The sequence below is a fragment of the Impatiens glandulifera genome, chromosome 1 (assembly GCF_907164915.1).
Source record: "Impatiens glandulifera chromosome 1, dImpGla2.1, whole genome shotgun sequence".
Taxonomy (NCBI): Eukaryota; Viridiplantae; Streptophyta; class Magnoliopsida; order Ericales; family Balsaminaceae; genus Impatiens; species Impatiens glandulifera.
Genome location: NC_061862.1, coordinates 90,668,491 through 90,678,322, shown reverse-complemented (window position 1 = coordinate 90,678,322; position 9,832 = coordinate 90,668,491). Strand labels below are relative to the sequence as shown.

Sequence of the window (9,832 nt, the reverse complement as noted above, 5' to 3'; positions counted from 1 at the left end):
ATCATTCACTCAAATTAATTGAAATGACCATACAATGAAAAGTTTGTCCTATTTCTCCACATAAATTAATTGAAATGACCATACAATGAAAATCTTATCCTATTTCTCCACATAAAATTAATTGGAATGACCATACAATGAAAAGCTTGTCCTATTTCTCCACATAAAATTAATTGGAATGACCATACAATGAAAAGTTTGTCCTATTTCTTCACATAAAATTAACTGGAATGAACATCCAATGAAAAGCTTATCATATTTCTCCACATAAAATTAATTGAAATGACCATACAATGAAAAGCTTGTCCTATTTCTCCACATAAAATTAATTGGAATGATCATACAATGAAAAATTTGTCCTATTTCTCCACATAAAATTAATTGGAATGACTATACAATGAGAAGCTTGTCATATTTTTCCACATAAAATTAATTGGAATGACTATACAATGAGAAGCTTGTCATATTTCTCCACATAAAATTAATTGAAATGACCATATAATGAAAAGCTTGTCCTATTTCTCCACATAAAATTAATTGGAATGATCATACAATGAAAAGTTTGTCATATTTCTCCACATAAATTAATTGAAATGACCATACAATGAAAAGTTTGTCATATTTCTCCACATAAAATTAATTGAAATGACTATATTACCATCTTATTTCAATTACACTACTATAAATACATAGCATATCCTCCTGATATTGTTAAATCTCATAACTTATCACATATATTTTTCACAAGTCTCCATAATGAATTTCAACGTTAGTGATTCATCATCATCGTCTTCTTCTTCATCAGATGATGATAATATGATGATTCATCAAAGACAATAAAATTTATGTCGTCTTTACAAAAATAACAACATGATCATCCAACAACTTCTTGAACAACAAAGAAAACAAGTATTACATCGTGGTTTAGTTCATAGACATATTGTCATCAATGTGATTGTGAAAATGTTGATGGTAAATTATACAATGATTATTTTTCAGATAATCCAATCTATAATGAGACCATGTTTCATTGGAGATATCGAATGTCTCGCTCATTGTTCTTTCGAAATGTTGACGCAGTCAAAGATCATGATCGCTACTTTCAACAACAATTGGACAATGCGGGAAGACTTGGATTATCTCTAATACAAAAAATAACTGTAATTTTCCGTATGTTGGCATATGGTGCTCCAGCAGATTCCATAGATGAGTATATTAAAATTGGAGAATCTATTGCAATTAAAAGTATGAAAACATTCAGTTGCGCGGTGGTTGAGATATTTAGCGAACGTTATCTTAGAAGGCCAACACCAAATGATATTTCTAGACTTCTCAATATTGGTCAGTAACGTGGATTTCCTGGAATGTTATGCAGTTTAGATTGTATGCATTGAAGGTGAAAAAATTGTCCAACCGCGTGGGCGGGGCAATACGCAGGCCGTAGTGAAAAGCCTACTATCATTCTCAAAGTTGTCGCAGATTATGATCTTTGGATATGGCGAGAATATTTTGGTTTTCTAGGCACCAACAATGATATAAACGTGTTAGATTCATCTCATCTGTTCTCGGATCTAACTCAAGGTATTTATCCTCCAGCTCATTATGTAATTCAAGGAAAAGAATATAACACAGGCTATTATTTAGCTGATGGCATATATCCAAAATGGTCTACTCTTGTGCAAACAATTCATGAGCCACGTGGTCGGTGCTGGGTTTTTTTTTTCCTTAGTCCATGAGGAAAAGCTCAGCAAATAGGCCCATTTGGGCCCCACTTTATTCACTTATTTGGGAGCAATATAAAAGGGGAGAAATCTTCTTTTGCAAGAAATAGGAGCAAAAGAAAGAGAGAGAAAATCAAGAAAGAAAAGAAGAGAAAAACTTCAATTTCAGCAGCCTTAGTATTTTGATGATTGCCGGAGTTTGCACCGTTGGATCGTTCTAATTTTTGGACAGCAGCTTCACAACTTCTGGGCCAACATTCTGAACGGTGGAGATCGGATTCTGAGGTCTGGAGGTCGGAGTTTTGTTGCCGGAACAGTAGCAGTTGTTTTTGGTGATATTCTTCCTTTATTGTTCTTTGATTGTTTCTATATCCTTGATGTGCATGTTTCCAAGGGTATTATGAATTTGTATGCCTCTAGTATTGTCTAGAGAAGACTTTTGTATTGCTTTCTTACTGGTGATAGTGGATTTTAAACGGCACTAGGTGTCCCGTGGTTTTTACCTATTAAGGGGTTTTCCACGCTAAAATTCGGTATTGTTTGTGTGTGCTTGCTTGGTGTGTTACTCACTGTTTTAGGGCTGTGTTGATTGCATTTTGCATACCTATTTGTTAGCTTCCTCACAGGTTTAAACGATTTGAGAAAGTGTTGCCAAACGTAGGATAAATTCCGCATTTGTTGTTTACTGTTGTGGTGCATTTCCATCAAAGTGGTATCAGAGCCTTGGTTGCTTATTTGTGAATTGAACTGTTTGAACGATAGAAACTAATACAAGTAGGATGATTAATTTGAATGGTTCAAATTATCATGTTTGGAAGGCAAAAATATGTGAAAGATTATTACTTACCTGTTTTTGCTACTGATAAACCTGAGAATAAAACTGATGCAGAATGGACTATTTTGCATAGACAGGTTTGTGGATATATTCGGCAATGGGTGGAAGATAATGTGCTGAATCATATTATTGGGGAGACACATGCTCGTACTTTGTGGAACAAGCTTGAATAGTTGTATGCTCGGAAGACTGAGAACAATAAACTGTTCTTGATTAAGCAATTGATCAAGTTACAGTACAAAGATGGCACTCCTGTTACAGATCACTTAAATGCGTTTCAGGGCATTGTGAATCAGCTTTCAGGAATGGGTATCAAGTTTGATGATGAGATTCAAGGTCTATGGCTACTTGGTACATTACCGGATTCTTGGGAGACTTTTAGGGCATCCTTGTCCAACTCTGCACCGGATGGTATTATCACCATGGAATTGGCTAAGGACAGTGTTATGAATGAAGAGATGAGAAAAAAGTCACAGGGTTCCTCTTCACAATCAGATGTCTTGGTCTTTGAAAAGCGGGGGAGAAGTCAGAGTAGAGGTCCGAGTAACAAAGGAAATCAGCGTGGTACTAGCAACTCCGGTAAAGGGAAGTATGCTAATATTGAGTGTTACTATTGTGGTAAAAAGGGGCACACAATAAAGTTCTGCAGACAGGCAAAGAAAGAGAACAAGAAGAAAAACTACAACAACCAGAACAACAATCAAAGGAAAGATGACGATGGCAGTGACAAGGTTGAAGTGAATACTATCACTAATGATTTCTTTGTTTGTTGTGATGATAATTTGGTGAACTTTGCACATGATGAGGCGAGTTGGGTGATTGACAGTGGAACTTCGTGTCATGTTACATCACGAAGAGATTTTTATTCATCTTACACTCCAGGTGATTTTGGGGATGTCAAGATGGGTAATAGTGGGCTATCAAAGGTTGTTGGCATTGGAGAAGTCTGTTTGAAATTTGATACTGGAATGGAGTTGGTTTTACAAAATGTAAAACATGTCCCAGATATGAGATTAAATTTGATTTTTACAGGTTTACTTGATGATGATGGGTACAACAACTACTTTGGTAATGGTTTGTGGAAACTCACTCGTGGTTCTTTGATTGTGGCAAGAGGTAAAAGGTGCTCAAAGTTGTATGTGGTACAACCGAAGATCTCCAAGAGCATTGTTAATGCTGTGGAGAATGCTGACATGACTGAGATATGGCATAAGAGACTTGGTCATATGAGTGAAAAGGGCATGGCTTTGTTGTCAAAGAAGGAAGTGTTATCAGGTGTAAATGATGTCCAATTGAAGAGGTGTTCTCATTGTCTTGCAGGTAAACAAAACAGAGTTTCTTTTAAGAGCCATCCTCCCTACAGAAGAGAGCATACTTGATCTTGTTCATTCTGATGTTTGTGGTCCTATGAAGACAAAAACACTTGGTGGTTGCTCATATTTTGTCACATTCATTGATGATCACTCCCGGAAGGTATGGCTTTATACTTTAAAGTCTAAAGATCAAGTTTTAGATGTGTTTAAGCAGTTTCATGCCTCAGTTGAGAGAGAGACTGGAAAAAAGCTCAAGTGTATTCGGACAGACAATGGAGGTGAATACATTGGGCCATTTGATGCTTACTGTAGAGAGCATGGTATTCGGCATCAAAAGACTCCTCCAAAGACACCACAGTTGAATGGCTTAGCAGAGCGGATGAACAGAACATTGGTTAAGAGAGTCAGATGTTTGCTTTCACATTCAGGGTTGCCGCGTTCCTTTTGGGGTGAAGCGTTGAACACGGCGGTACATGTTATTAATCTAACCCCTTGTGTTCCTTTGCAGTTTGATGTTCCTAACAGGGTTTGGAGCGGCAAAGATGTTTCTTACAGTCACTTGCGAGTCTTTGGATGCAAGGCATTTATGCATATTCCAAAAGATGAAAGGTCAAAGCTTGATGTGAAGTCTAAGCTTTGCGCGTTCCTCGGCTATGGTGATGATGAGTTTGGATACAGGCTTTATGATCCAGTTCAGAAGAAGCTTGTTCGAAGTCGGGATGTTGTGTTTATTGAATATCAGATTTTTAAGGATGTTGAGAAGATAGAGACAGTTCCTCGACATAGTGATGATCTTATTAATTTGGGTCCAGTACCTCTACAACATGTTGACACACAGGTTGGAGATGATGTTCCTATTGATGACCATGCTACTGATGATGTTGATGCTCAAGAGCAAGATGTAGATAAAGTTGATCATCCAGAGTTACCAGTTCCAGACATGCCACCATGTGTTCCACTCAGACGGTCTACGAGAGATCGTCATCCTTCTGTACGTTATTCTGCAAATGAGTATGTTCTTCTCAATGATGAGGGGGAGCCTGAGTGTTATGCATAAGCTATAGAAGATGAGCATAAGAAAGAATGGACTGAAGCTATGCAAGATGAGATGAATTCCTTGTATAAGAACAATACTTATGAGTTGGTGAAGTTGCCTAAAGGCAAGAGAGCATTAAAGAACAAGTGAGTTTATAAGGTGAAGACTGATGAGTTCACCTCACAACCCAGATACAAAGCTAGATTGGTAGTCAAAGGATTCAGCCAGAAAAAGGGTATTGATTTCGATGAGATTTTCTCTCCGGTTGTGAAGATGGGTTCTATTCGGGTGGTTCTCGGTTTAGCGGTCAGTCTTGATCTTGAGGTTGAGCAGATGGATGTCAAGACTGCTTTCCTTCACGGTGAATTGGATAAAGAAATCTATATGGAGCAGCCTGAAGTGTTTCAGGTAGAAGGTAAAGAAGACTATGTGTGTAGACTTCAGAAAAGTCTATATGGGCTAAAGCAGGCACCGAGACAGTGGTATAAGAAGTTTGAGTCTGTTATGGGGGAGCAAGGCTACCGAAAGACTACTTCAGGTCATTGTGTTTTCTTTCAGAGGTTTGGTGATGATGATTTCATCATTTTATTGCTTTATGTTGATGACATGCTTATCGTTGGCAAGAATGCAGGAAGAATTGCTAAGTTGAAACAGCAGTTGAGCAAGTCTTTTGTAATGAAAGACTTGGGGCCTGTGAAACAAATTTTTGGGGTACGGATCACTCGAGATAGAGCTTCCAAGAAGTTGCATATGTCACAAGAGCGATACATTGAGAAGGTGCTTTGTAGGTTTAACATGGACAAAGCTAAAGTGGTTAGTTCTCCTCTTACTACCAACTTTAAGCTAACAGATAAAGATTGTCCTACTTCAAAGGAGGACATTGAAGATATGAATAAGGTTCCATATGCCTCAGCGGTTGGTAGCTTGATGTATGCTATGGTATGTACAAGGCCAGATTTAGCTCATGCAGTTGGTGTTGTTAGTCGGTTTCTGTCAAATCCTGGTATGAAGCATTGGGAAGCAGTTAAATGGATTCTCAGATATCTGCGCGGTACTTCCAAATTGGGTATAACATTTGGAAATGAAAAGCCGGTGCTTATGGGATACACAGATTCTGATATGGATGGAAATAAGGATAACATGAAATCCACTTCTGGATATTTGATGACATTTGCAGGGGGAGCTGTTTCATGGCAATCAAGATTGCAAAAGTGTGTGGCCTTATCGACAACAGAGGCTGAGTATATGGCAGCAACGGAAGCTTGCAAAGAACTATTGTGGTTGAAAAGATTTCTGTAGGAGCTTGGCTTCAAGCAACAGCGCTACGTAGTTCTTTGTGATAATCAAAGTGCAATACACCTTGCTAAGAATTCCATGTTTCATAAGAGAACGAAACATATTGATGTGCGGTATCATTGGATTAGAGAATCTCTTGAAGATGGGTTGTTTGAACTTGATAAAGTTCACACTGATGATAATGGTTCCGATATGTTGACAAAGGCATTGGCAAGGGAAAAGTTGAAGGTGTGTTGTTCGATCGCCGGGATGGCGAACCTTTCCTCATAGTCAGGAAAAGGGGGAGATTTGTTGGGTTTTTTGTTTCCTTAGTCCATGAGGAAAAGCCCAGCAAATAGGCCCATTTGGGCCCCACTTTATTCACTTATTTGGGAGCAATATAAAAGGGGAGAAATCTTCTTTTGCAAGAAATAGGAGCAAAAATAAAGAGAGAGAAAATCAAGAAAGAAAAGAAGGGAAAAACTTCAATTTTAGCAGCCTTAGTATTTTGATGATTGCCAGAGTTTGCACCGTTGGATCGTTCTAATTTTTGGACAGCAGCTTCACAACTTCTGGGCCAACATTCTGAACGGTGGAGATCGGATTCTGAGGTCTGGAGGTCGGAGTTTTGTTGCCGGAACAGTAGCAGTTGTTTTTGGTGATATTCTTCCTTTATTGTTCTTTGATTGTTTCTATATCCTTGATGTGCATGTTTCCAAGGGTGTTATGAATTTGTATGCCTCTAGTATTGTCTAGAGAAGACTTTTGTATTGCTTTCTTACTGGTGATAGTGGATTTTAAGCGGCACTAGGTGTCCCGTGGTTTTTACCCATTAAGGGGTTTTCCACGCTAAAATTTTGTGTTGTTTGTGTGTGCTTGCTTGGTGTGTTACTCACTGTTTTAGGGCTGTGTTGATTGCATTTTGCATACCTATTTGTTAGCTTCCTCACAGGTTTAAACGGTTTGGGAAAGTGTTGCCAAACGTAGGATAAATTTCGCATTTGTTGTTTACTGTTGTGGTGCATTTCCATCAGTCGAAAGAAAAAATACTTTGCAATGAAACAAGTGGCATATATAAAACACGTTAAACGTGCATTCGGAGTTCTTCAATCACGTTTTTATATTACAGGACCGATACGATATTGGAGAAAAAAAGTCTTGCATGATAATGATTACGTGCATAATTTTGCATAATATAATTGTTGAGGATGAACGTGACTTTAATGCACATATCGAAATTGAAATGGAAACGCATTCACTAGAGGTCGAGATGGTGATAGATGAAAATACTCGGTTTCAAGATTTCATATCTCGGTACGGAAAAATAAAAAATAAAGATGCACACATTGAACTTCGTAATGCATTAATCAATCATCTAAGGGAAGAGTACATCAATTCCAAGAATTGATACATTGTTTATGCTATGTGTACGTGTACCAAGTGTTTTTTTATTAATAATGTTTGTTTTAATATAATATGTTTGTTTATTTAAATGTATTATTGAATTATTTTATTGTTTATGAAGTATTTATATATAATTAATTTTATTTTAATATTATTAAATGAATGAAAAAGATTGTGGTTAAATATGTAAAGTTGATAAATATATATATAATATTAATAAAGTTAAAAAGTTAGTGTAAGAAATGAATATTTTAAGAATATTTTTTTTGTTTAGAAATGAGTTTTTGGGTTGGAGATGAATTATTATTTGATTTGATATTTACGGCATTTTGAGTTTAATAATAAGTTTGTGGATTGGAGATGATCTAAGCTCATCCCACCACCGAATCCTTGATATGTCTTGTCTAGCCATTCATAATATTTGTTAATACAAGCTTTAATTTATTAGATGAATAAGATTTTGAATTTTGTGTGCTAATTATAATATCATCATTATTGATTTTAGTTGACAAATTTTAGGAAAGTGATTAGACAGAGAACGTGATTACATGTAATTTTATTGTGTTTTCTTCTTTTAATCCTTGTTGGATGATATGTAATTTAATATTTTTTTAAATAGATAAAAATATATAATATTTAATGTCAATTTAATTAGTTTTTTTCTTTTTTATGTGAAAAAGAGCTAATATTTTTTTTTACCTTAAAACCTACCCTTCAACCTAAAAGGTTTAAAATTGAATTGAACTTATTACCTTAATATTAAGGTTACAATAATATTTATAAAAAATATTTTAATGTTAATATTAATACAAATAAGCTAACTTCATTTTTTTAGTTATCTTCTTAGTTAAATACAACCCTAATGTTTTTTTTTTTCTTTTGTTACCAAGTATAATATTAAATCATTATTTGGTTAAAGTAGGAATGGTATTGAACTATTTCAATTTATATATGAAGTCACAAAACCAAGATTATGTATGTGATAAGTCATTCAAATTTTCGATAACTTTTGTTATCATAAAATTGCAATGCATTTTTCTTGTCCATTTATACATTATTTTAATTTACATCATTACTTAAACATTGATTTCTTCAATGGAAAATGTAATATCTTTAATTGATTGAATTATTCTACAACAACCTAGTTTTTAAGAATTTTTGTTTTTTTCTATGATTTTAACCAAAAAACCATTGATCAGTTATTTTTAAAACTTACAAATTAAAATAAATAAATTTCATAATTATTTTAAGTAATAGTGGAATTTAATATTTATATGAAGATGAAAAAAGAGAAGTAATTGTTATAGAATATGCTCAAATTTAATTAACTTGCTAGCAAGTAGCAACAAGGCTGTATTGTGAAAAACCTTGGCCCAAGCCCACATTGTGAAGAGTCCATCTAAAGAAAAATGACTCATCAGCCTTTTGAAGTATAAACTTTAAGATCAAAATCATATTAAAAATATTATTATTTTAATTCAAATAACATATAAATCATGAAAAAAAACTCATAGAATATATATAGGGTTTCGTTGCAGTTTAGTTCTTTCTCTTTAATAATTTTATTGAATTGTTTAAAAATTAAATTATTAAAAAGGTCTTGGAATGTTAGATGAATGATCAATCACGTGAGAGAAGGTCGGGTCACGTGATCGGATCTGGGAGAAAATCGGGGGCTTAAATATGGACGAATTAATGTGTTATTAATGTGGCATTTAAAGAACTCATAGGAAAATGCAACTAAAAAATATATATAATTGATTACTGATAAGACTTATTTCAATATAATGTTACGTCCGAACGGTCCTCTCCTATTTTAATGGTTCAAATTATAATTTATAAATATTTCATTGTCATATTTTTATTTAGAGAGTGTTCATTCAATAATTATCCAATAAAATAATGTTCTCATAAGAACTTGCGGGTCATAAACGAATCTATGTATTAGGGCTTTGTTGGGTGTAGCTCAACCCAAAATAAAAAGAAAAGAGTTTGATTGTATAGAGATTTCATAATATGTAATTTATCTTTGAATCATGATTTTGTTTGTTTAAAATAAGTAATTGAATGAGACATTTGTTTAATAAAATTGCTGGATTACCATCTTTAATTTTCAAGAGAAATAAATATATGTTATAGAAATTTCGAGTTGAATTTTATAGGTTCAAATAAGATAGATTTGAAAAGATTGAATTTCTAAACAAATGTAATTTTTTTTCTAATAAAATACCAGAAAAAATTAAAAGGA

The 9,832-nt window shown here is 34.4% G+C and overlaps 1 pseudogene; it reads left to right on the top strand.

Moving 5' to 3' along the window:
• Positions 1-870: 870 nt before the first annotated feature.
• LOC124935853 lies at positions 871-7,605 on the top strand (annotated as a pseudogene).
• Positions 7,606-9,832: the final 2,227 nt, after the last annotated feature.